We start from the raw sequence: 27,941 nt of genomic DNA on the forward strand, positions 1-27,941 counted from the left end.
GAGCAGGGAGGCTGCCTCCTGGTTGGTTGGATTGGTTACCTTTTTTGGATGTGTGGAGCAGGGAGGCTGCCTCCTGGATGGTTGGATTGGTTACCTGTTTGGCTGTATGGAGCAGGGAGGCTGCCTCCTGGATGGTTGGATTGGTTACCTGTTTGGCTGTATGGAGCAGGGAGCCTGCCTCCTGGTTGGCTGTGTGGAGGAGGGAGGCTGTCTCCTGGTTGGCTGTGTGGAGCAGGGAGGCTGCCTCCTGGTTGGCTGTATGGAGCAGGGAGGCTGCCTCCTGGTTGGTTGTGTGGAGCAGGGAGGCTGCCTCCTGGTTGGCTGTGTGGAGCAGGGAGGCTGCCTCCTGGTTGGTTGGATTGGTTACCTGTTTGGATGTGTGGAGCAGGGAGGCTGCCTCCTGGTTGGCTGTGTGGAGCAGGGAGGCTGCCTCCTGGTTGGCTGTGTGGAGTAGGGAGGCTGCCTCCTGGTTGGTTGGGTTGGTTACCTGTTTGGCTGTGTGGAGCAGGGAGGCTGCCTCCTGGTTGGCTGTGTGGAGCAGGGAGGCTGCCTCCTGGTTGGTTGGATTGGTTACATGTTTGGATGTGTGGAGCAGGGAGGCTGCCTCCTGGTTGGCTGTGTGGAGCAGGGAGGCTGCCTCCTGGTTGGCTGTGTGGAGTAGGGAGGCTGCCTCCTGGTTGGTTGGGTTGGTTACCTGTTTGGCTGTGTGGAGCAGGGAGGCTGCCTCCTGGTTGGCTGTTTGGAGCAGGGAGGCTGGCCTGGGCTGTATGGAGCTGTGAGGCTGCCTCCTGGATGGTTGGATTGGTTACCTGTTTGGCTGTATGGAGCAGGGAGCCTGCCTCCTGGTTGGCTGTGTGGAGCAGGGAGGCTGCCTCCTGGTTGGCTGTGTGGAGCAGGGAGGCTGCGTCCTGGTTGGCTGGGTTGGTTACCTGTTTGGATGTGTGGAGCAGGGAGGCTGCCTCCTGGTTGGTTGGATTGGTTACCTGTTTGGCTGTGTGGAGCAGGGAGGCTGCCTCCTGTTTGGCTGTGTGGAGCAGGTAGGCTGCCTCCTGGTTGGCTGTGTGGAGCAGGTAGGCTGCGGCCTGGTTGGTTGGGTTGGTTACCTGTTTGGCTGTATGGAGCAGGGAGGCTGCCTCCTGGTTGGCTGTGTGGAGCAGGCAGGCTGCCTCCTGGATGGTTGGATTGGTTACCTGTTTGGATGTGTGGAGCATGGAGGCTGCCTCCTGGTTGGTTGGAATGGTTACCTGTTTGGATGTGTGGAGCAGGGAGGCTGCCTCCTGGATGGTTGGATTGGTTACCTGTTTAGCTGTATGGAGCAGGGAGGCTGCCTCCTGGATGGTTGGATTGTTTACCTGTTTGGATGTGTGGAGCAGGGAGGCTGCCTCCTGGTTGGCTGTGTGGAGCAGGGAGGCTGCCTCCTGGTTGGCTGGGTTGGTTACCTGTTTGGATGTGTGGAGCAGGGAGGCGGCCTCCTGGTTGGCTGTGTGGAGCACGGAGGCTGCCTCCTGGTTGGCTGTATGGAGCAGGGAGCCTGCCTCCTGGTTGGCTGTATGGAGCAGGGAGGCTGCCTCCTGGTTGGCTGGGTTGGTTACCTGTTTTTTTGTATGGAGCAGGGAGCCTGCCTCCTGGTTGGCTGTATGGAGCAGGGAGCCTGCCTCCTGGTTGGCTGTGTGGAGCAGGGAGGCTGCCTCCTGGTTGTCTGTGTGGAGCAGGGAGGCTGCCTCCTGGTTGGCTGGGTTGGTTACCTGTTTGGCTGTGTGGAGCAGGGAGGCTGCCTCCTGGTTGGCTGTGTGGAGCAGGGAGGCTGCCTCCTGGCTGGCTGTGTGGAGCAGGGACGCTGCCTCCTGGTTGGTTGGGTTGGTTACCTGTTTGGCTGTGTGGATCAGGGAGGCTGCCTCCTGGTTGGCTGGGTTGGTTACCTGTTTGGCTGTGTGGAGCAGGGAGGCTGCCTCCTGGTTGGCTGTGTGGAGCAGGGAGGCTGCCTCCTGGCTGGCTGTGTGGAGCAGGGAGGCTGCCTCCTGGTTGGTTGGGTTGGTTACCTGTTTGGCTGTGTGGAGCAGGGAGGCTGCCTCCTGGATGGCTGTGTGGAGCAGGGATGCTGCCTCCTGGATGGCTGTGTGGAGCAGGTAGGCCGCCTCCTGGTTGGCTGGGTTGGTAACCTGTTTGGATGTGTGGAGCAGGGAGGCTGCCTCCTGGTGGGTTGGGTTGGTTACCTGGTTGGATGTGTGGAGCAGGGAGGCTGCCTCCTGGTTGGCTGTGTGGAGCAGGTAGGCTGCCTCCTGGTTGGCTGTGTGGAGCAGGTAGGCTGCGTCCTGGTTGGTTGGGTTGGTTTCCTGTTTGGCTGTATGGAGCAGGGAGGCTGCCTCCTGGTTGGCTGTGTGGAGCAGGGAGGCTGCCTCCTGGTTGGTTGGAATGGTTACCTGTTTGGATGTGTGGTGCAGGGAGGCTGCCTCCTGGATGGTTGGATTGGTTACCTGTTTGGATGTGTGGAGCAGGGAGGCTGCCTCCTGGTTGGCTGTGTGGAGCAGGGAGGCTGCCTCCTGGTTGGCTGGGTTGGTTACCTGTTTGGATGTGTGGAGCAGGGAGGCTGCCTCCTGGTTGGCTGTGTGGAGCACGGAGGCTGCCTCCTGGTTGGCTGTATGGAGCAGGGAGGCTGCCTCCTGGTTGGCTGTATGGAGCAGGGAGCCTGCCTCCTGGTTGGCTGTATGGAGCAGGGAGGCTGCCTCCTGGTTGGCTGGGTTGGTTACCTGTTTGGTTGTATGGAGCAGGGAGCCTGCCTCCTGGTTGGCTGTATGGAGCAGGGAGCCTGCCTCCTGGTTGGCTGTGTGGAGCAGGGAGGCTGCCTCCTGGTTGTCTGTGTGGAGCAGGGAGGCTGCCTCCTGGTTGGCTGGGTTGGTTACCTGTTTGGCTGTGTGGAGCAGGGAGGCTGCCTCCTGGTTGGCTGTGTGGAGCAGGGAGGCTGCCTCCTGGCTGGCTGTGTGGAGCAGGGAGGCTGCCTCCTGGTTGGTTGGGTTGGTTACCTGTTTGGCTGTGTGGATCAGGGAGGCTGCCTCCTGGTTGGCTGGGTTGGTTACCTGTTTGGCTGTGTGGAGCAGGGAGGCTGCCTCCTGGTTGGCTGTGTGGAGCAGGGAGGCTGCCTCCTGGCTGGCTGTGTGGAGCAGGGAGGCTGCCTCCTGGTTGGTTGGGTTGGTTACCTGTTTGGCTGTGTGGAGCAGGGAGGCTGCCTCCTGGATGGCTGTGTGGAGCAGGGATGCTGCCTCCTGGATGGCTGTGTGGAGCAGGGAGGCCGCCTCCTGGTTGGCTGGGTTGGTAACCTGTTTGGATGTGTGGAGCAGGGAGGCTGCCTCCTGGTGGGTTGGGTTGGTTACCTGGTTGGATGTATGGAGCAAGGAGGCTGCCTCCTGGTTGGCTGTGTGGAGCAGGGAGGCTGCCTCCTGGTTGGCTGTGTGGATCAGGGATGCTGCCTCCTGGATGGCTGTGTGGAGTAGGGGAGGCTGCCTCCTGGTTGGCTGGGTTGGTTACCTGTTTGGATGTGTGGAGCAGGGAGGCTGCCTCCTGGATGGCTGTGTGGAGCAGGGAGGCTGCCTCCTGGATGGTTGGATTGGTTACCTGTTTGGCTGTATGGAGCAGGGAGGCTGCCTCCTGGATGGCTGTGTGGAGCAGGGAGGCTGCCTCCTGGATGGTTGGATTGGTTACCTGTTTGGCTGTATGGAGCAGGGAGGCTGGCTCCTGAATGGTTGGATTGGTTACCTGTTTGGCTGTATGGAGCAGGGAGCCTGCCTCCTGGTTGGCTGTGTGGAGCAGGGAGGCTGCCTCCTGGTTGGCTGTGTGGAGCAGTGAGGCTGCGTCCTGATTGGCTGGGTTGGTTACCTATTTGGATGTGTGGAGCAGGGAGGCTGCCTCCTTCTTGGTTGGATTGGTTACCTGTTTGGCTGTGTGGAGCAGGGAGGCTGCCTCCTGGTTGGCTGTGTGGAGCAGGTAGGCTGCCTCCTGGTTGGCTGTGTGGAGCAGGGAGGCCGCCTCCTGGTTGGCTGGGTTGGTAACCTGTTTGGATGTGTGGAGCAGGGAGGCTGCCTCCTGGTGGGTTGGGTTGGTTACCTGGTTGGATGTGTGGAGCAGGGAGGCTGCCTCCTGGTTGGCTGTGTGGAGCAGGTAGGCTGCCTCCTGGTTGGCTGTGTGGAGCAGGTAGGCTGCGTCCTGGTTGGTTGGGTTGGTTTCCTGTTTGGCTGTATGGAGCAGGGAGCCTGCCTCCTGGTTGGCTGTGTGGAGCAGGGAGGCTGCCTCCTGGTTGGTTGGAATGGTTACCTGTTTGGATGTGTGGAGCAGGGAGGCTGCCACCTGGTTGGCTGTGTGGAGCAGGGAGGCTGCCTCCTGGTTGGTTGGATTGGTTACCTGTTTGGATGTGTGGAGCAGGGAGGCTGCCTCCTGGATGGTTGGATTGTTTACCTGTTTGGATGTGTGGAGCAGGGAGGCTGCCTCCTGGTTGGCTGTGTGGAGCAGGGAGGCTGCCTCCTGGTTGGCTGGGTTGGTTACCTGTTTGGATGTGTGGAGCAGGGAGGCTGCCTCCTGGTTGGCTGTGTGGAGCACGGAGGCTGCCTCCTGGTTGGCTGTATGGAGCAGGGAGGCTGCCTCCTGGTTGGCTGTATGGAGCAGGGAGCCTGCCTCCTGGTTGGCTGTATGGAGCAGGGAGGCTGCCTCCTGGTTGGCTGGGTTGGTTACCTGTTTGGTTGTATGGAGCAGGGAGCCTGCCTCCTGGTTGGCTGTATGGAGCAGGGAGCCTGCCTCCTGGTTGGCTGTGTGGAGCAGGGAGGCTGCCTCCTGGTTGTCTGTGTGGAGCAGGGAGGCTGCCTCCTGGTTGGCTGGGTTGGTTACCTGTTTGGCTGTGTGGAGCAGGGAGGCTGCCTCCTGGTTGGCTGTGTGGAGCAGGGAGGCTGCCTCCTGGCTGGCTGTGTGGAGCAGGGAGGCTGCCTCCTGGTTGGTTGGGTTGGTTACCTGTTTGGCTGTGTGGATCAGGGAGGCTGCCTCCTGGTTGGCTGGGTTGGTTACCTGTTTGGCTGTGTGGAGCAGGGAGGCTGCCTCCTGGTTGGCTGTGTGGAGCAGGGAGGCTGCCTCCTGGCTGGCTGTGTGGAGCAGGGAGGCTGCCTCCTGGTTGGTTGGGTTGGTTACCTGTTTGGCTGTGTGGAGCAGGGAGGCTGCCTCCTGGATGGCTGTGTGGAGCAGGGATGCTGCCTCCTGGATGGCTGTGTGGAGCAGGGAGGCCGCCTCCTGGTTGGCTGGGTTGGTAACCTGTTTGGATGTGTGGAGCAGGGAGGCTGCCTCCTGGTGGGTTGGGTTGGTTACCTGGTTGGATGTATGGAGCAAGGAGGCTGCCTCCTGGTTGGCTGTGTGGAGCAGGGAGGCTGCCTCCTGGTTGGCTGTGTGGATCAGGGATGCTGCCTCCTGGATGGCTGTGTGGAGTAGGGAGGCTGCCTCCTGGTTGGCTGGGTTGGTTACCTGTTTGGATGTGTGGAGCAGGGAGGCTGCCTCCTGGATGGCTGTGTGGAGCAGGGAGGCTGCCTCCTGGATGGTTGGATTGGTTACCTGTTTGGCTGTATGGAGCAGGGAGGCTGCCTCCTGAATGGTTGGATTGGTTACCTGTTTGGCTGTATGGAGCAGGGAGCCTGCCTCCTGGTTGGCTGTGTGGAGCAGGGAGGCTGCCTCCTGGTTGGCTGTGTGGAGCAGTGAGGCTGCGTCCTGATTGGCTGGGTTGGTTACCTATTTGGATGTGTGGAGCAGGGAGGCTGCCTCCTTCTTGGTTGGATTGGTTACCTGTTTGGCTGTGTGGAGCAGGGAGGCTGCCTCCTGGTTGGCTGTGTGGAGCAGGTAGGCTGCCTCCTGGTTGGCTGTGTGGAGCAGGTAGGCTGTGGCCTGGTTGGTTGGGTTGGTTACCTGTTTGGCTGTATGGAGCAGGGAGGCTGCCTCCTGGTTGGCTGTGTGGAGCAGGGAGGCTGCCTCCTGGTTGGTTGGATTGGTTACCTTTTTGGATGTGTGGAGCAGGGAGGCTGCCTCCTGGATGGTTGGATTGGTTACCTGTTTGGCTGTATGGAGCAGGGAGGCTGCCTCCTGGATGGTTGGATTGGTTACCTGTTTGGCTGTATGGAGCAGGGAGCCTGCCTCCTGGTTGGCTGTGTGGAGGAGGGAGGCTGTCTCCTGGTTGGCTGTGTGGAGCAGGGAGGCTGCCTCCTGGTTGGCTGTATGGAGCAGGGAGGCTGCCTCCTGGTTGGTTGTGTGGAGCAGGGAGGCTGCCTCCTGGTTGGCTGTGTGGAGCAGGGAGGCTGCCTCCTGGTTGGTTGGATTGGTTACCTGTTTGGATGTGTGGAGCAGGGAGGCTGCCTCCTGGTTGGCTGTGTGGAGCAGGGAGGCTGCCTCCTGGTTGGCTGTGTGGAGTAGGGAGGCTGCCTCCTGGTTGGTTGGGTTGGTTACCTGTTTGGCTGTGTGGAGCAGGGAGGCTGCCTCCTGGTTGGCTGTGTGGAGCAGGGAGGCTGCCTCCTGGTTGGTTGGATTGGTTACATGTTTGGATGTGTGGAGCAGGGAGGCTGCCTCCTGGTTGGCTGTGTGGAGCAGGGAGGCTGCCTCCTGGTTGGCTGTGTGGAGTAGGGAGGCTGCCTCCTGGTTGGTTGGGTTGGTTACCTGTTTGGCTGTGTGGAGCAGGGAGGCTGCCTCCTGGTTGGCTGTTTGGAGCAGGGAGGCTGGCCTGGGCTGTATGGAGCTGTGAGGCTGCCTCCTGGATGGTTGGATTGGTTACCTGTTTGGCTGTATGGAGCAGGGAGCCTGCCTCCTGGTTGGCTGTGTGGAGCAGGGAGGCTGCCTCCTGGTTGGCTGTGTGGAGCAGGGAGGCTGCGTCCTGGTTGGCTGGGTTGGTTACCTGTTTGGATGTGTGGAGCAGGGAGGCTGCCTCCTGGTTGGTTGGATTGGTTACCTGTTTGGCTGTGTGGAGCAGGGAGGCTGCCTCCTGTTTGGCTGTGTGGAGCAGGTAGGCTGCCTCCTGGTTGGCTGTGTGGAGCAGGTAGGCTGCGGCCTGGTTGGTTGGGTTGGTTACCTGTTTGGCTGTATGGAGCAGGGAGGCTGCCTCCTGGTTGGCTGTGTGGAGCAGGCAGGCTGCCTCCTGGATGGTTGGATTGGTTACCTGTTTGGATGTGTGGAGCATGGAGGCTGCCTCCTGGTTGGTTGTGTGGAGCAGGGAGGCTGCCTCCTGGTTGGCTGTGTGGAGCAGGTAGGCTGCGGCCTGGTTGACTGGGTGGACCAGGGAGGCTGACTTTGCCTTGCCTGTTCCTTCCTGGTTCTAATGCAAAGCGTAGGGCTCATCAAAGTCCTGGATCCTCCCAGCATCTAGAACCTGCAATCAGACACAGGGGAGAGTAATAGGGCGAGGGCCACACAGCCTGTATACTTTACTGCTTAAAAACAAACATTTCAGCTGTTTCACTGGTGAGTGATCCACACAGACAATAGAGGGTGAGTGGGAAACAGTAGTTCTCTACTGTCTCAGAACCATCCATTTCATGTGACTCACGCCAACAACAAACACCAGGGTTTGTTGCTGCCTGACAGGGCTGTGAACATTCCCTATTGGTGCTGTAAAAGTGTGTCAAACAGAAGATCAGGCCTAAGCATTGTTATCCATGCATTTATCCATGCACGCATTTCAGCACCGCAAGGGTGGTCCTCAACTGTGTCAAAGGCAACAATCGCACCTTCAGCACACTTAAGAAAATTACCATGTGTCTGCCATCACAACGTAAACCAGGTAAAGAGTAGCTCCTTTTCTAGGAGGTCCATAAAGGCCTAGCATTACATTCTGACTACCTTTAAACAAGGTACAATAGACAATGCCCACTCTATAACATCTTAAAACTCATTAAGGAACAGTAACACATAGTATTATAGAACTAGTGTCATCAACAACAGAACACTATCTCTGCCTTAGCTACTATAGCTTCATAGAATACATGCAGGCCCCCTACTCAAGAATTACTCTCTCATTCATCAGGGGTGCAGCTTAATCATTTGGATGAGGCAATTCAGGTGTGTCTCAAGTCTGTTCTACCAAACAGCGTGACAATTTGTGGGGTGTTTAACATGGGGACTGTTGTGGAAATGTCCCTGCTGTGTGGCATTTAGCTTTTCTCTTCGCCCTTGTCAATGGCCAGCCAGCCAATGTCCTGGCAGACAGGAAACAAATGCTGCACAAACGGCACTAATTGGCACTTCTGCAGGCAGTGGGCTAGAAGAGGCCAAAGTGGCACAGGGCCCATGGGCTGGCCTGGGTACCTCTCTTCCCGCCTGTCCTCACTGAGAGGGGTCTGGCCTGGGTAACTCTCTTCCCGCCTGTCTTCACTGAGAGGGGGCTGGCCTGGGTAACTCTCTTCCCGCCTGTCCTCACTGAGAGGGGGCTGGCCTGGGTACCTCTCTTCCCATCTGGCCTCACTGCAAGGGGGCTGGCCTGGGTACCTCTCTTCCCACCTGGCCTCACTAAGAGGGGGCTGGCCTGGGTACCTCTCTTCCCACCTGGCCTCACTAAGAGGGGGCTGGCCTGGGTACCTCTCTTCCTACCTGGCCTCACTAAGAGGGGGCTGGCCTGGGTACCTCTCTTCCCACCTGGCCTCACTAAGAGGGGGCTGGCCTGGGTACCTCTCTTCCTACCTGGCCTCACTAAGAGGGGGCTGGCATGGGTACCTCTCTTCCTACCTGGCCTCACTAAGAGGGGGTATGACAAAGGAGTAATGGTCCGGCTGTCACGTAAAACCTCTGTTAGCTACCTGGGATGCATCCTTGATTGGAAGCTTGGGAGGTGTGAGCATGACCACTAAAGTGCTAGGGAAGGATAATGCCAGGACTACATTTTTGGAGAGAAAGTCCAAGCTGCTTGATAAGGACTCCTTGAGAGTGCTAGCCACTGCCCTCATTCAATGCCATTTTGACTACACTAGTACTTCCTGGTTTTGGGGCTTTTATAAGGGGAAGCTCCAGATAGCCCAGAATAAGATGATCAGGGTAGTTTTGAAGGTGAGTCCACATACTCACATAGGCAGTAGCTCCTTTCAGGAACTCAACTGCCTACCTGTTGAGGCTAGGGTGTCCCAGATTAGACTGGGTTTGGTTGACAGGAGTATTTATGGTTCTGCGCCCAGATATCTAAATGAATACTTTCCCCATGTTAGGGATGCACACAATCACAGCACAAGATCAGGTGTTGCTAATCTGTGTTTATACAGGTTCAGGAGTAATGCTGGGAAAGGTAATGTCTTACAGCGGCATTCGAAAGTATTCATCCCCTGGGCATTTTTCCTATTTTGTTTCCTCACAACTTGGAATTAAAATAGATTTTTTTTGGGGGGGGGGTTGTATCATTTGATTTACACAAGATGCCTACCAAGTTGAATACGCAAAATATTTGTTATTGTGAAACAAAGAAGAAATCGTTTTTGTGCATAACTATTCACCCCTCAAAGGTCAATACTTTGTAGAGCCACCTTTTGCAGCAGTTACAGCTGCAAGTCTCTTGTGGTATGTCTCTATAAGCTTGGCACATCTAGCCACTGGGATTATTTCCCATTCTTCAAGGCAAAACTGCTTTGACTAGGCCATTCCAGGACATTTAAATGTTTCCCCTTAAACCACTCGAGTGTTGCTGTAGCAGTGTGCTTAGGGTCATTGTCCTGCTGGAAGGTCAACCTCCATCCCAGTCTCAAATCTCTGGAAGACTGAAACAGGTTTCCCTCAAGAATTTCCCTGTATTTAGCGTCATCCATTACTCCTTCAATTCTGACCAGTTTCCCAGTCCCTGCCGATTAATAACATCCCCACAGCATGATGCTGCCACCACCATGTTTCACTGTGGGGATGGTGTTCTCAGGGTAATGAGAGGTGTTGTACCAGACATAGCGTTTTCCTTGATGGCCAAAAAGCTACATTTTTGTCTCATCTGACCAGAGTACCTTCTTCCATATGTTTGGGGAGTTTCCCACATGCCTTTTGGCGAACACCAAACATGTTTGCTTTTTTTTGTAATCAATGGCTTTTTTTCTGGCCACTCTTCTGTAAAGCCCAGCTCTTTGGAGTGTACGGCTTAAAGTGGTCCTATGGACAGATTCTCCAATCTCCGCTATGGAGCTTTGCAGCTCCTTCATGGTCATATTTGGTCTCTTTGTTGCCTCTCTGATTAATGCCCTCCTTGCCTAGTCTGTGAGTTTTGGTGGGCGGCCCTCTCTTGTCAGGTTTGTTGTGGTGCCATAATTATGGATTTAATGGTGCTCTGTGGGATGTTCAAAGTTCCTGATATTGTTTTATAACCCATCCCTGATCTGTACTTCTCCACAACTTTGTCCCTGACCTGTTTGGAGAGCTCTTTGGTCTTCATGGTGCCACTTGCTTGGTTGTGCCCCTTGCTTAGTTGTGTTGCAGACTCTGGGGCCTTTCAGAACAGGTGTATATAAACTGAGATCATGTGACAGATCATGTGACACTTAGATTGCACACAGGTGGACTTTATTTAACTAATTATGTGACTTCTGAAGGTAATTGGTTGCACCATATCTTATTTAGGGACTTCATAGCAAAGGGGGTGAATGCACACACCACTTTTGCATGCACCACTTTTTCGTTTTTTTCCCTTTTCACTTCACCAATTTGGACTATTTTGTGTATGTCCATTACATGAAATCCAAATAAAAATCAATTTAAAATACAGGTTGTACTGCAACAAAATAGGAGAAATACCAAGGGGGATGAATACTTTTGCAAGGCACTGCATATACTTGAGCCTCAGAATGGAATGAGTTGCCTCTGCCCATAAAAACAATGTCCTCTCTGGGCAGCTTAAAGATAAGTAAAAAACTGTTTGATGGCTGCTGTGCCTCTACGATATAACTGCAATGATAAGATAGATGTTCTTCTTTGTTTTTATGTTTTATTATCTCGCTGTCATACTGTGTTCAACCATGTTGGATCTTACCTAGCCATCTTTTTTTAAGAGGACCACAATGGAAATAAGTCCCAGACTTTATTGTGTGTTATCTTCGATGATTTTTCTCATGTGCATGCATGGGTTTTTCAAGTTTTATGTGAGCTTGTTTTTTAAAATGGTCAAATTAATAAACTTAACATTTACAGCTAAACTCTGTGTAGTAATTTGCTTAAATGGCCGATTGTAAAGTCTGACCCTGAGCTATTCTTTGACATCGTATTTTACAGTAGGAAGAAGAAATGTGTGTAAGCTATTTAATATCAAGTGTATCTACAGTACTGTCAATGACTCAGTGAAGATGAAGAAGGGCTATGACTTTGCCTAAGAAGATGTGCAGACGCATTGCAAGCCTCACCGAGATCCGGTCACAGTCAATGTTGATGGTGTTGAGTCGATGGGCGATGGTGAGCACAGTACACTCTCTGAACGTCTCCTTGATGGTCTGCTGGTTGAGGCAGTAAGTTCTACAGGAGCAGGGAAAGATAATATCTCAGCATCCACAAAGAAACAATACTCTCTTCCATTACCCCTGGGCAGGGATTTTACTTCACACATCAAAACAATGGTTAATCCTTAGCCAGGTATGTGCAGCTGTACTGACGTTCACAGGATAGAGTTACACTGTCACAGAGTACCAGAGGCCATAGCTTTATGCACAAAGGTTTTAGTTTGATCTTTTTGTTCATTATGTTTTTGTCAAATGAACGGAAAATGGAATGTATGGGAAGGACTTATGTTACAACACAAGTTACAACACGACTCACAACATTCTAGTGACAACTAGCAGAAACATGAGGGTCAAACCCGGGGTCCACGTTAGCAGTGATCTAACCTGGGTACCACATTAGCTGTGTTCTAACCTGGGGTTTATGTTAAGAGTGTTCTAACCTGGGATCCATGTTAGCAGTGTTATAACCTGGGGTTTAAGTTTGCAGTGTTCTAACCTGGGGTTAACCTGTTAGGGCTAGGGGGCAGTATTGACACGGCCGGATAAAAAACGTACCCGAATTAATCTGGTTACTACTCCTGCCCAGTAACTAGAATATGCATATAATTATTTGGCTTTGGATAGAAAACACCCTAAAGTTTCTAAAACGGTTTGAATGGTGTCTGTGAGTATAACATAACTCATATGGCAGGCAAAAACCTGAGAAGATTTCATGCAGGAAGTGGCCTGTCTGACAAGGTGTCGTTCTTCTTGCCTCTGTTTATTGAAGACTGAGGATCTCTGCTATAACGTGACACTTCTTACGGCTCCCATAGGCTCTCAGAAGGTGGCAAAAAAGCTGAATCGCTTTTTTTACGAGAAAATGGCATAAAAATGGATCTTAAACAGCGGTTGACATGCTTCGAAGTACGGTAATGGAATATTTAGACATTTTTTGTCACGAATTGCGCCATGCTCGTGACTCTTATTTACACTTCGGATAGTGTCTTGAACGCACGAACAAAACGCCGCTATTTGGATATAACGATGGATTATTTTGGACCAAACCAACATTTGTTATTGAAGTAGCAGTCCTGGGAGTGCATTCTGACGAAGAACATCAAAGGTAATCAAACTTTTGTAATAGTAAATCTGACTTTGGTCAGGGCTAAACTTGGTGGGTGTCTAAATAGCTAGCCGTGATGGCTGGGCTATCTACTGAGAATATTGCAAAATGTGCTTTCACCGAAAAGCTATTTTAAAATCGGACACCTCGATTGCACAAAGGAGTTTTGTATCTATAATTCTTAAAATAATTGTTATGTTTTTGTGAACGTTTATCGTGAGTAATTTAGTAAATTCACCGGAGGTTTGCGGGGGGTATGCTAGTTCTGAACGTCACATGCTAATGTAAAAAGCTGGTTTTTGATATAAATATGAACTTGATTGAACAAAACATGCATGTATTTTATAACATAATGTCCTAGGTGTGTCATCTGATGAAGATCATCAAAGGTGAGTGCTGCATTTAGCTGTCTTCTGGGTTTATGTGACATTATATGCTAGCTTGAAAAATGGGTGTCTGATTATTTCTGGCTGAGTACTCTGCTGACATAATCTAATGTTTTGCTTTCGTTGTAAAGCCTTTTTGAAATCGGACAGTGTGGTTAGATTAACGAGAGTCTTGTCTTTAAAATGCTGTAAAATAGTCATATGTTTGAGAAATTGAAGTAATAGCATTTCTAAGGTATTTGAATAACGCGCCACAGGATTCAACTGGCTGTTGAGTAGGTGGGGAGAATTCGTCCTCCTAGCCCAGAGAGGTTAATGTTAGCAGTGTTCTAACCGGGGTCCATGTTAGCAGACTGTTGTTCAAGCAGGGTTATTAACACACCAGCCATCCTACAATCCAAGCTTGATGCCCTCAATCTCACAAATTATTAATGAACTCACCAGGTACCACCCCAAAGCCGTAAACACTGGCACCCTCATAGATATCATCCTAACCAAAATCTCAGCGATCACTGCCTCATTGCCTGCATCCGTAATGGGTCAGCGGTCAAACGACCTCCACTCATCACTATCAAACGCTCCCTGAAACATTTCAGCGAGCAAGCCTTTCTAATCGACCTGGCTCTGGTATCCTGGAAGGATATTGACCTCATCCCGTCAGTAGAGGATGCCTGGTTATTTAAAAAAAAAGCCTTCCTCACCATCTTAAATAAGCATGCCCCATTCAAGAAATGTAGAACCAGGAACAGATATAGCCCTTGGTTCTCCCAAGACCTGACTGCCCTTAACCAACACAAAAACATCCTGTGGCGTTCTGCATTAGCATCTGACAGCCCCCGTGACATACAACTTTTCAGGGAAGTTAGAAAACAATATACGTACACAGGCAGTTAGAAAAGCCAAGGCTAGCTTTTTCAAGCAGAAATTTGCTTCCTGCAACACAAATTCAAAAAAGTTCTGGGACATTGTAAAGTCCATGGAGAATAAGAACACCTCCTCCCAAATGCCCACTGCACTGAGGATAGGAAACTCTGTCACCACCGATAAACCCACTATAATTGAGAATTTCAATAAGCATTTTTCTCCGGCTAGCCATGCTTTCCACCTGGCTACCCCTACTGCAGTCATAAGCACTGCACCCCCACAGCTACTCGCCCAAGCCTTCCCCTTTTCTCCTTCTCCCAAATCCATTCAGCTGATGTTCTGAAAGAGCTGCAAAATCTGGACCCGGGCTCAAACCCGGCTAGACAATCTGGACCCTTTCTTTTTAAAATTATCTGCCGAAATTATTGCAACCCCTATCACTAGCCTGTTCAACCTCTCTTTCGTGTCGTCTGAGATTCCCATAGATTGGAAAGCAGCTGCTGTCATCCCCCTCTTCAAAGGAGGGGACACTCTTGACCCAAATTGCTACAGACCTATATCCATCTTACCCTGCCTTTCTAAGGTCTTCGAAAGCCAAGTCAACAAACAGATTACCGGCCATTTCGAATCCCACCGCACCTTCTCCGCTATGCAATCTGGTTTCAGAGCTGGTCATGGGTGCACCTCAGGCACGCTCAAGGTCCTAAACGATATCGTAACCGCCATCGATAAGAAACAATACTGTGCTGCCGTATTCATTGACCTGGCCAAAGCTTTCGACTCTGTCAATCACCACATCCTCATCGGCAGACTCAATAGCCTTGGTTTCTCAAATGATTGCATCGCCTGGTTCACCAACTACTTCTCTGATAGAGTTCAGTGTGTCAAAATGGAGTGCCTGTTGTCCGGGCATCTGGCAGTCTCTATGGGGGTGCCACAGGGTTCAATTATTGGGCAAACTCTTTTCTCTGTATACATCAATGATGTCGCTCTTGCTGCTGGTGAGTCTCTGATTGACTTCTACGCAGACGACACCATTCTGTATACTTCTGGCCCTTCTTTGGTCATTGTGTTAACAACCCTCCAGACGAGCTTCAATGCCATACAACTCTCCTTCCGTGGCCTCCAACTGCTCCTAAATACAAGTAAAACTAAATGCATGCTCTTCAACCGATCTCTGCCTGCACCTACCCGCCCGTCCAGCATCACTACTCTGGACGGTTCTGACAACTATGTGGAAAATCTACAAATACCTTATTGTCTGGTTAGACTGTAAACTCTCCTTCCAGACTAACATCAAACATCTCCAATCCAAAGTTAAATCTAGAATTGGCTTCCTATTTCGCATCAAAGCATCCTTCACTCATGCTGCCAAACATACCCTCGTAAAACTGACCATCCTACCGATCCTCGACTTCGGCGATGTCATTTACAAAATAGCCTCCAATACCCTTCTCAACAAACTGGATGCAGTCTATCACAGTGCCATCCGTTTTGTCACCAAAGCCCCATATACTACCCACCACTGCGACCTGTATGCTCTCGTTGGCTGGCCTTCGCTTCATAATCGTCGCCAAACCCATTGGCTCCAGGTCATCTACAAGACCCTGCTAGGTAAAGTCCCCCCTATCTCCGCTCACTGGTCACCATAGCAGCACCCAACTGTAGCATGCACTCCAGCAGGTATATCTATCTGGTCACCCCCAAAGCCAATTCCTCCTTTGGCCGTCTCTCCTTCCAGTTCTCTGCTGCCAATGACTGGAACGAACTACAAAAATCTCTGAAACTGGAAACCCTTATCTCCCTCACTAGCTTTAAGCACCAGCTGTCAGAGCAGCTCACAGATCACTGCACCTGTACATTGCCCATCTATAATTTAGCCCAAACAACTACCTCTTCCCCTACTGTATTTATTTATTTTATTTATTTTGCTCCTTTGCACCCCATTATTTATTTCTACTTTGCACTTTCTTCTACTAAAAATCTACCATTCCAGTGTTTTACTTGCTATATTGTATTTACTTTGTCACCATGGCCTTTTTTGCCTTTACTTCCCTTATCTCACCTCATTTGCTCACATTGTATATAGACTTATTTTTCTACTGTATTATTGACTGTATGTTTGTTTTACTCCATGTGTAACTCTGTGTTGTTGTATGTTGTCGAACTGCTTTGCTTTATCTTGGCCAGGTCGCAATTGTAAATGAGAACTTGTTCTCAACTTGCCTACCTCGTTAAATAAAGGTGAAATAAATAAACAAAAATACCAATCGCCACTACAAAAGTGGAAGACACAGTGACTTGTAGTAAAAACTACTACAGACTCCCTCGACATCAATTCTGACTGACCTCCAGGCATTGACCTGAAAATTACCTGACTACGTCAGACTCATTCTGAACAAGTTGTAATCTGCCAGGATACTTGGTTTTCTTCCCTTGACATGCGTCTAAGCATAAAGGCACATGCACAATGCAACATCCAATTAGGATTCATGCTAGGATCACTTAAGGCTCCAAGCAAAATACCTGCCTTAGTAAAGTTGAACATTTACTTCTAGGCCTTTGACTCTACAGCACTCACCAGTTTTCTTCCCAGAAGTCCATAGGTAATCCCTGTAGACTGCCCAAAACTAGTGCCTTACAGCTGTAGACTTCTCATATAGTTATCAACTTAGGATAGTGCCTAAGCAACACACCAAGTAGGAAAACCCTAGATATGGCATTAGAGACAATGCCATGATAGTCATTTTGCCAGAACATTGGATGTATATAGAATACAGTCCAATTAGAAGATTTTGTGTGAGAACTATGTTTTGTATATCTTTTGTTTATGCTTTCATTCCTTTTCGGTTCAGTTCCTTTGACACTTAGGAAGTGATAGAGCCATAGACAAAGTCCCCACACAACCATCACTTAGTGCCACAACGCCGCTCATTGGGGAGTGAATGTAATTATATATATTTCATGAGTGTGTGTGCGTGCGTTGTTAACATCTGCCTAAGTTACTGCCCAGATCTTCCGGTCTGGACGACGACCAGACGACGGGTCCGGAACGTCGACCCCAAATCAGGACACCCATGGCCCATCCTTGCGGCGGCATGCCCCGCTGTCAGAGCCTACCAAGGTAAACCACCAGAGGGGTGGACCGCAAAGGCGATCACCAACCAGGACATCCCCTGTTTTAATGATGCCAAAGACATGACAACATTAACAGTGTTATAACCTGGGTTCCATGTTAACAGTGTTCTAACCTGGGATCCCCGTTAGCAGTGTTCTAACCTGGGGTTTCTGTTAACAGTGTTCTAACCTGGGGTTCATGTTAACAGTGTTCTAACCTGGGGTTCATGTTAACAGTGTTCTGAAAAGGGGTTCATGTTAGCAGTGTTCTAACCTGGGGTTCATGTTAACAGTGTTCTAAAATGGGGGTCATGTTAGCAGTGTTCTAACCTGGGGTTCATGTTAGCAGTTTTCTAACCTGGGGTTCATAAAAACAGTGTTCTAACCTGGGATTCATGTTAGCAGTGTTCTAACCTGGGGATCATGTTAGTAGTGTTCTAACCTGGGATCCCCGTTAGCAGTGTTTTAACCTGGGGTTCATGTTAGCAGTGTTCTAACCTGGGGTTCATGTTAGCAGTTTTCTAACCTGGGGTTCATAATAACAGTGTTCTAACCTGGTGTTTATGTTAGCAGTGTTCTAACCTGGGGTTCATGTTAGCAGTGTTCTAACCTGGGGTTCATGTTAGCAGTGTTCTAAACTGGGGTCCACATTAGCAGTGTTCTAACCTGGGGTTCATAATAACAGTGTTCTAACCTGGGGTTCATAATAACAGTGTTCTAACCTGGGGTTCATGTAAGCAGTGTTCAAACCTGGGGTTTGTGTTAAAAGTGTTCTAACCTGGGGTTCATGTTAGCAGTGTTCTAACCTGGGGTTTGTGTTTCCAGTGTTCTAACCTGGGGTTCATGTTATCAGTGTTCTAAACTGGGGTTCATGTTAACAGTGTTCTAAACTGGGGTTCATGTTAACAGTGTTCTAAACTGGGGTTCATGTTAGCAGTGTTCTAAACTGGGGTTCATGTTAGCAGTTTTCTAACCTGGGATCCCCATTAGCAGTGTTCTTACCTGGGGTTCATGTTACCATGTTCTAACCTGGGATCCTTTTTAGCAGTGTTCTAACCTGGGGTTCATGTTAGCAGTGTTCTAAACTGGGGTTCATGTTATCAGTGTTCTAACCTCGGGTTCATGTTTACAGTGTTCTAACCTGGGGTTCATAATAACAGTGTTTTAACCTGGGGTTCATAATAACAGTGTTCTAACCTGGGGTTCATAATAACAGTGTTTTAACCTGGGGTTCATAATAACAGTGTTTTAACCTGGGGTTTATGTTACCATATTCTAACCTGGGATCCCCGTTACCAGTTTTCTAACTTGGGGTTCATCTTAACAGGGTTCTAACCTGGGATCCCGTTACCAGTGTTCTAACCTCGGGTTCATAATAACAGTGTTCTAACCTGGGGTTCATGTTAGCAGTTTTCTAAACTGGGGTTCATGTTATCAGTGTTCTATCATGGGATCCACGTTAGCAGTGTTCTAACCTGGGGTTCTTGTTAGCAGTGTTCTAACCTGGGGTTCATGTTATTAGTGTTCTATCATGGGATCCACGTTACCAGTGTTCTAACCTGGGGTTCATTATAACAGTGTTCTAACCTGGGGTTCATTATAACAGTGTTCTAACCTGGGGTTCATGTTAACAGGGTTCTAACCTGGGCTTTATGTTAACAGTGTTCTAACCTTTGGTTCATGTTAACAGTTTTCTAACCTGGTGTTCATGTTAGTGGTGGCCCCGTCCATGATAAGGATACGGTTCCATCTGAGGATGGCCCTGGTCAGACAGACCAGCTGCCTCTGACCCACTTTGAATTTGGCGCTTGACAGCCAATAATGTCACCAGCCTGGCAGGCAGCTCCTCCATAACGGCCCTCAACTGCACCTGCAGAGAGATGAGAATGAGCATGGACCCTCCATTACCTCTGGAGAAAGGCCTCCCGGGGGGATCTCTTTAAAGAGCCATCCAACACAGCATTAACCAGCTGGCACAATTTAGGGCCAGGTCCATGGATGACCTTGGCCACTGCCTTTTGCTTTTATCCAAGCCAGCAAACCCATTGAGGAGCGGGGAGACTAGGGACCAGGAGCTGGAGCCCTTCACTGTGGGGGAAGCCTGCCTTCATCCCCTTCTGCCCAACACATCACAGCACAACACAGCATCTCCCCAGCACTTTGTCTACCAGTTACAAGCCACACATTGACATGGCCCCATGGCCCTAATGGGATTTCCCCCCTTTGTCTTGTGGCGAGCAGGCAGGCTGAATGGCAGCATTGTACAGCTGGAATGAGGGATCCCCCCACGGGCCGCCGAGGGGGAGGTATTCAGAGCACAACGATGTAGCACCTCTCCCAGTGCATTCCACAGGTCCTCGTCTGTGTGCTGACTGAAAGGGTCCAGGTGAAGAGGACCGGGTCCTGCATGGGGATGGATGAATGTAGAAAGAGAAGGCCACGGCCAGTTAGGATAATGGCGAAGGGGAGACATTTAAAAGGGTTAAGACAGCCTTCATAGAGCAGCGCTGTGTGTGAGGGAGAGGTGTTCACAATGGAGCCTGCAGTGCCACACTCAGGAGCCCCATTCAATGCTGGCCTCCGGCACACTATGCCACGTTGAGTTGATCTTTTTACTTTGGAAAACCGTAGTTTGTGCTGTGGTCTTGGCTGAAAGTAAAGGGTGCATAGAGGTTGTCCGGGTGTAGAAAAGTGTACCAGCTACAATGTTTGCAATCAAACAACATTTTACAAGTATTTGTCAAATTACCTAAAGGTAAACTATACCATAATTTAGTCAATGTAAAACAAAAAAAAACATATCTTGTCTCAAAAGCACATTTTATAGAATGAAGAAAATAAGCAATGTTCAATCAAATACAGTACACGAAGATAGATGCTCTCTCTAAATTACAGTTCAAACCTATATCAAACTCCCTCATTTTTAGTTGACAAATACAGGTAACTGCCGCAAAAAAAGGCAACAAATTAGTAAATGAGGGATACAAAGTATGTGTCATTCAGGTTTGGCAGGTGTAGGCCGTCATTGAAAATAAGAATTTGTTTGTAACTGACTTGCCTAGTTAAATAAAATAAAAAATACATGTATATTTAAAAGATCTCAACCCAATTGAGCACTTATGGGAGTTTCTGGAGAGGGGCCTGAGACAGTGTTTTCCACCACCATCAACAAAACACCAAAATATGGAATTTCTTGTGAAATGGTTTCACATCCCTCCGATAGAGTTCCAGACACTTGACGCTGATCTCGCGGCTTGTGGTGGCCCAACGCCCTATTAAAACACTTTATGTTGGTCTTTCCTTTATTTTGGCAGTTACCTGTACGTGTGCATGAGTAAAAATAAGTAATCCTTCACTTGGTTGACATTTCTCCAGGCTATAAAATGCAGCTTGGAGCAGTTCTGTGTGGACTGCGTGAGCTCTGTGTATTTACAGTGAGCTACACACCTGTATCAAGGTTCAGTTGTACAACTACCCTTAAAAGAATAAATACAACTCTTTATTGTAATGCAGTCAAAACAGCTGGCCACTCAGAAGGCATTGTTCCAGCATGCCCTTGTGTTTGCTGTAACCTGGCAAACAGGAGCATGGCTAAATGTAATTAATCATGTCAAGCCTCCTAGAATATATTTATTCAGAAATTCTGCTCCAATGTAAAAGTGATCTACATACATCTTACAGTGGACTCTCCTTTCTAGCCATAAGAAATACATCAGGCCATTCACGGAACACTATGAAGGTAGCAGTTTTTGGGGAAGCTACTCTGAAAATATACTGTAGTCTACCAAGCTACCAATTACTTCACAATAGAAGAAGCGAAGCTACACTAAAGCTGCCCTTAAGAAAAATAAAGTTTGCTTAACTCAAGTTCCAAACTACTTAGTGAAAAATGTAAATCTTAAATGTCATAGACTACAAATTGCAGAAACAGATCACTCTGTAGTCAGATGTTAACAGAATGTAGAATTTAGCCTATTACAGTAAAAACAAAAAGTGAAAATTAGGGACACAAAAATGTTTCAAGTGAGAATTAGGGAGGTCTGATGCCAGTAGTTAGCTACATCACTACATGGTAAAACAGTAATTAACTACTGAAACACAACCTAGATTAGAAGTTAGTTCAACTACCTCAAAGCTACTGTAAAATGTAGTTAAATTACTAGTTGAACTACGTATAGTTCACTACTCCCCAACACTAAAAGCTAGATAACAGGGTAATTTCCTCATTATTTCATCACTAAATACTTGAGGTGCTTTCTTCTGTGACACACAACAGAGTATTTGGGGCTTTAACAGTCATAACGACCATTTAAAAACCCTTAATGAGTATGTTTCGGCCTGTGCAGGAGCAGTAGAGATGGAGGAGGACAGTGAGAAACTGTCCCAATCCACAATGCAGTGGAGGGAAGACAATAATAAATCAAGTTTACCTCAGATGCTAATCTGACCTCCTATTAAGATAAGAATGTTCACCTGAAACGGCAAGATAGAATTTGTGTGACACATGCACACACGTGCGCACACACAAACACACACACACACACACACCTCAACAAACTTTTGTGTCAGTCTCGAAAACCCCATGGCAGGTGTTCAACTTTGAGCAGATCCCTTGAAAACAGCTGTGAATTTGAAGCATTCAGGAGTTCATCCCTTTCCCTCTATACCCTAAAAATGGTCCCACCTCTCTACTCCCAATGAGCTTTTCCCCTGCCACCAGCAGACAGCCTTGTCGTTATGCCAGCTCAGGTCCCAATTCAAACTAGTTTTGTACTCAATGTTACATTGGAAAAACAGCTTTCAAGCACAGCTTTCCAATGAACGATTATGTGCTCCATCAATAATAAGCCCTTTGTTGTCTGACAAATCCATTTTGAGATTTTATTCCTGAGATTTCAATAGAACCTAAAATTTATAATTTTTTAATGCCATACTAATACAAGTTTATCATAATCAAATCTGAGGGAAGCTGGACAATAATAAAAGTCCTCATTGGCAATTTATAGAATACATATCAAAATCTGAAGATTCCACATTATGGCCATAAGCATCTTATATCAAGTTCTTTTCTATTTGAAAGGCTGAGTGAATATCACTTATACTAGGAGATATGGCAGGGGTTCTCTAGAGACAGCAGGAGTGGTGGAGATACTCTGAATGATCGGCTATGAAAAGCCAACTGACATTTACTCCTGAGGTGCTGACCTGTTGCACCCTCTACAGCCACTGTGATTACATCAGCTGATGTAAGAAGGGCTTTATAAACACATTTGATTGATATATTAAAAGCTGGTTTCAAATGTACATTTGTAAATGCAACTGTCACGTCCTGACCATAGTAAGATGTTATTTTCTATGGTAGAGTAGATCAGGGCGTGACAGGGGTGTTTTTCTATGTTTTGTATTTCTATGTTCATGTTCTAGTTTTGTATTTCTATGTTGGTTTTGTTTGGGATGATCTCCAATTAGAGGCAGCTGGTCCTCGTTGTCTCTAATTGGAGATCATACTTAAGTAGGTTTTTTTTTTCCACCTGGGTTTGTGGGAGATTGTTTTTGAGCAGTGTATGTTTCACCTCTGCGTCACGGTTTGTTGTTTTTGTTAGTTCAGTTTATTGTTTATGTATTGCATAGTTTCACAGTGTTAATAAAATGTGGAACGACACACACGCTGCACTTTGGTCCGCTTCTCCTTACGTCAACCGTGACAGCAACGGAGACCTTTTCGGTTTGTAACGGACGTTGTGAAGAATGTAAATATAGGCAGAAGAAATCCAACCTTGGTATTACCAATCATACTCTGTGTCTTTCATTATTGCCAAAATAAAGGAAACAAATGATTAAATGAGGGATAAAAAGTATGTATATTTGGACTCCCGAGTGGCGCAGCGGTCTAAGGCACTGCATCTCAGTGCTAGAGGTGTCACTACAGACACTCTGGTTTGAATCCAGGCTGTATCACAACCGGCCGTGATCTGGAGTCCCATAAGGCGGTGCACAATTGGCCCAGCGACGTCCGGGTTTGGCCAGTGTAGGCCCTCATTGTAAATAAGAATTTGTTCTTAACTGACTTTCCTAGTTAAATAAAGGTTAAATTAAAAATTAAAAATAAAGCAGGTGCTTCCACACAGGTGTGGTTCCTGACTTAATTAAACAATGATTTTTACAGAGGAAAATAAGACATGAATCTATACCCATAGATCATCTCTATTCTGTATGTGTACAGAAGGAGTGCTGCTACTCTGAGCTAAGTCAAGTCACTTATGAGTTTGGAACAGAAGTCATCTAATACCCCCCCATCCCATCCCGCCCTGTTTGATGGTTTGATGGTTTACCCATGATATCAATCAATCAAATGTATTTATAAAGCCCTTCTTACATCAGCTGATGTCACAAAGTGCTGTACAGAAACCCAGCTTAAAACCCCAAACAGTAAGCAATGCAGGTGTAGAAGCACGGTGGCTAGGAAAAACTCTCTAGAAAGGCAGGAACCTAAGAAAAAACCTAGAGAGGAACCAGGCTATGAGGGGTGGCCAGTCCTCTTCTGGCTGTGCTGGGTGGAGATTATAACAGAACATGGCCAAGATGTTCAAATGTTCATAGATGACCAGCAGGGTCAAATAATAATAATCACAGTGGCCGTAGAGGGTGCAACAGATCAGCACCTGTTGTAAATGTCAATTGGCTTTTCATAGCCGATCATTCAGAGTATCTCTACCGATCCTGCTGTCTCTAGAGATTGAAAACAGCAGGTCTGGGACAAGGTAGCACGTCCGGTGAATAGGTCAGGGTTCCACAGCCGCAGGCAGAACAGTTGAAACTAGACCAGCAGCACGACCAGGTGGACTGAGGACAGCAAGGAGTCATCAGGCCTGTAGTCCTGAGGGCTCATGGTCCTAGGGCTCAGGTCCTCCGAGAGAGAGAGAGAGCGAGAGAGGAAAAAAGAGAGAGAGAACCTCTTACATCTAGACGTTCCGCTAGCGGAACACCACTCCAATATCCAATGATAGGGCGTGGCGCAAAATACAAACTTCCATTTTTCAAACATATGACTATTTTACACCATTTTAAAGACAAGACTCTCCTTTATCTAACCACACTGTCCGATTTCAAAAAGGCTTTACAACGAAAGCAAAACATTAGATTATGTCAGCAGAGTACCCAGCCAGAAATAATCAGACATCCATTTTTCAAGCTAGCATATAATGTCACATAAACCAAAACCACAGCTAAATGCAGCACTAACCTTTGATGATCTTCATCAGATGACACTAATAGGACATTATGTTATACAATGCATGCATGTTTTGTTCAATCAAGTACATATTTATATCAAAAAACAGCTTTTTACATTAGCATGTGACGTTCAGAACTAGCATTCCCACCGAACACTTCCGGTGAATTTACTAAATTACTCACGATAAACGTTCACAAAAAACATAACAATTATTTTAAGAATTATAGATACAGAACTCCTTTATGCAATCGCAGTGTCCGATTTTAAAATAGCTTTTCGGTGAAAGCACAGTTTGCAATATTCTGAGTAGATAGCTTGCCATCATGGGCTAGCTAATTTGACACCCACCAAGTTTGGTACTCACCAAACTCAGATTTACTATAAGAAAAATTGGATTACCTTTGCTGTTCTTCGTCAGAATGCACTCCCAGGACTTCTACTTCAACAACAAATGTTGGTTTGGTTCCAAATAATCCATAGTTATATCCAAATAGCGGCGTTTTGTTTGTGCGTTCAAGACACTATCCGAAGGGTAACGAAGGGTGACGCGCCCGGCGCGTATCGTGACAAAAAATTTCAAAATATTCCATTACCGTACTTCGAAGCATGTCAAACGCTGTTTAAAATCAATTTTTATGTGATTTTTCTCGTAAAATAGCGATAATATTCCGACCGGGAGTCGTTGTTTTCGTTCAAAGACTGAAAAAGTAAAATGGACTCTGCACGTGCACGCGCGCAGCCGTCTCATTGTTCTCAGATTGACCACTTACCAAATGCGCTACTGTTTTTCAGCCAGTAACTGCAGAGTCATCATTCAACGTTCTGGTGCCTTCTGAGAGCCTATGGGAGCCTTAGAAAGTGTCATGTTACAGCAGAGATCCTCTGTTTTGGATAGAGATGACAAAGAAGGCCAAGAAATGGTCAGACAGGGTACTTCCTGTACAGAATCTTCTCAGGTTTTGGCCTGCCATTTGAGCTCTGTTATACTCACAGACACCATTCAAACAGTTTTAGAAACTTTGGAGTGTTTTCTATCCAAAGCTAATGCTAATTATATGCATATTCTAGTTTCTGGGCAGGAGTAATAACCAGATTAAATCGGGGACGTTTTTTATCCGGCCGTGAAAATACTGCCCCCTATCCATAACAAGTTAAATTCACACAGGACACCGGATAAGGCAGGAGAAATACTCCAGATATAACAGACTGACCCTAGCCCCTCGACCGAAACTATTGCAGCATAAATACTGGAGGCTGAGACAGGAAGGGTCGGGAGATACAACTGCCTGTCCCCCTGTCAGAACGAGCAGTGCCCAAAATGAAAACATCTCTCCAGATCACTCAGAAAAACAAAAACAGTTTTAATACAGGATTGGAACTTTATCTGGTAAGCTATTGATACCAAAAACCCATCAAAGTCATAACTAAAACCTTTAATTAATAATTCACTTGCTTTAAGGTAATCTTGGCTTAAGTGTATGAAATGTTCAACACTTGGGCTAAATGATGTTGGTAGGACTATAAGGGGGACTGTGAGGATGGGGGTGGTGGAGAAGAGAGAAGTCTCCTAAGCAGCTTTGCTGATGTTTTGGGGGTAGAGGGCTAATCTCCTGTCACTGAAGGGAAAGGGAGCGGATTTGTTCTACTCTGCTCTACTCTCCTCTCAGAGCTGGGCCATGGGAGTCTTTTCCCCTCATCGCCGCAGAGCACTGACACTCACCCACGGGACGGCATTTTCCTAAATCCATATAATTTTCAACTAGCAAAAATAAAGTTAAACTGTCTCAAGGCATCTTTTTGCCTCACTTTCCAAAATCCCCTGAGTGACGACTGTAATTCTCCACCTAATCAGTGACTGTGCAACATGTCTGGGGAATGCTAAAGACATATTTGTAGTGTTTATTAGGATCCCCATTAGCTGCTGCAGTAGCTACTCTTCCTGGGGTCAAAACAGGGTTAAAATGGTTACACCACATCAAAACACAACCACAACCTACATCATCAATAACAATACATCATACAATAAATGATTACTCTAATATCACACATTTACAACATAAAATAAAAAATACCACAACATTTTGTCTGTTTTTTAAAATCAGATTTTACTGTTTGCATGAGTTACTTGATGTGGAATAGAGTTCCATGTAGTCATGGCTCTATGTAGTACTGTGCGTTTCCCAGAGTCTGTTCTGGACTTGGGGACTGTGAAGAGACCCCTGGTGGCATGTCTTGTGGGGTATGCATGGGTGCCTGAGCTGTGGGTTAGCTGTTTGAACAGACAGTTCGGTGCTTTCAACACGTTAATACCTCTCACAAAGACAAGTGGTGATGCAGTCAAACTCTCCTCTACTTTGAGCCAGGAGAGATTGACATGCATGTTATTATGATATAAGCCCTCCGCGTACATTTAAGGGCCAGCTGTGCTGCTCTGTTCTGGGCCAACTGGAATTTGCCTATGTTCTTCTTTCTGGCACTTTACCATATAACTGGGTAGTAGTCCAGGTGTGAGAAAACTAAGGCCTGTAGGACTTGTTTCGTTGTATAATGTAACCTTATAGAATGCATTAGGGACCACCTCAGTCAAGTCACCTTAGGAGACAAGTCAGTAGCCCTACGCACCTTACTATCCTGGCCCTCCCACATTCAACCTTGAACTGTTTTACACAATGCTTTATAATGACTCAACAAGCTTTAGTGATTCTAAGGCTTACATAATCATGTGTACTGTAAGTGGACCACTAATGGATGTACAGGACTATGCTGAAGTAACTGTGCTACATAGTGCTGCCTAGCAACTAGACTACACTAGGCAGCAAACAATGTAGATACCAGAAGGATGATCCTCTGAAGCAGGGTATGCAGGCCGATCTCTGAGGCGAGAACGTCATCGATGGATATCCTGCCCTCAGGTTCAGCCAGGTGGAATAGAGCACAGCTCAGGGAGCTTTTACCTCTACCAGTCCGCCCTACGATGCCAACCTAGAGTCAAACATACAGAGAATTAGTGTTGTATTTTATTAGTGTTGTATCAGGGAGATTTTACCAGCTCCAGTCTGCCCTACGATGCCAACCTAGAGTCATACATACAGAGAATTATTGTTGTATTTTATTAGTGTTGTATCAGGGAGATTTTACCAGCGCCAGTCCGCCTTACGATGCCAACCTACAGTCAAACATTCAGAGAGTTAGTGTTGTATTTTATTAGTGTTGTATTTTGTTTTTTTACTCTGAACTAATTTCTCTACTACAGAACTTGAACAACACCATTCAACACATCCTAGCCAAGACCTACCACTTCATTGTACAAAGTGCTAAATTCAAGGTCTACTTCACTTCCCATTGTGTCATCGTAAACTGAATCATCTATGTCCTTTGCCTTTCACTTTTCCAGCAGAATGAGAGAGAGAGAAATATTATTTTTGTGGAGATGTTCCTTCCTGTCTGGTAGGTATCAGTTGTTAACGTGACAGCCCCACAAGCCATGTGACATTAAAACAGCAGAATTCTGCTAAAGTTTACGTGATGGTATAAGATGCTACCATAACGTAATGCATTTCAGTGTATGTCTGTTGGTATTATCAACCATGTTCCACATTGATCAATCACATATTCCCATCCCACTGTAACCAATATGCTTGGATTCAGATTCCCAAAGATGAGCTTCTAACTAATCAGAAATATTACATTCAAACAAAGAATATAAAAAGCTATCTAAATTCAATCTAGAAATCACCTTGTGGATACACGACATGCAAGTATGGAAATTGTACATTAAGAAA

General features: G+C 47.7%; 1 pseudogene; it reads right to left on the bottom strand.

Annotated features, from left to right (window-relative positions):
- Positions 1-7,321: 7,321 nt before the first annotated feature.
- Positions 7,322-27,913, bottom strand: LOC106582425 (ATP-binding cassette subfamily C member 4-like; annotated as a pseudogene).
- Between the last annotated feature and the right edge of the window lie 28 nt (positions 27,914-27,941).

The sequence above is a fragment of the Salmo salar genome, chromosome ssa21 (assembly GCF_905237065.1).
Source record: "Salmo salar chromosome ssa21, Ssal_v3.1, whole genome shotgun sequence".
Taxonomy (NCBI): domain Eukaryota; kingdom Metazoa; phylum Chordata; class Actinopteri; order Salmoniformes; family Salmonidae; genus Salmo; species Salmo salar.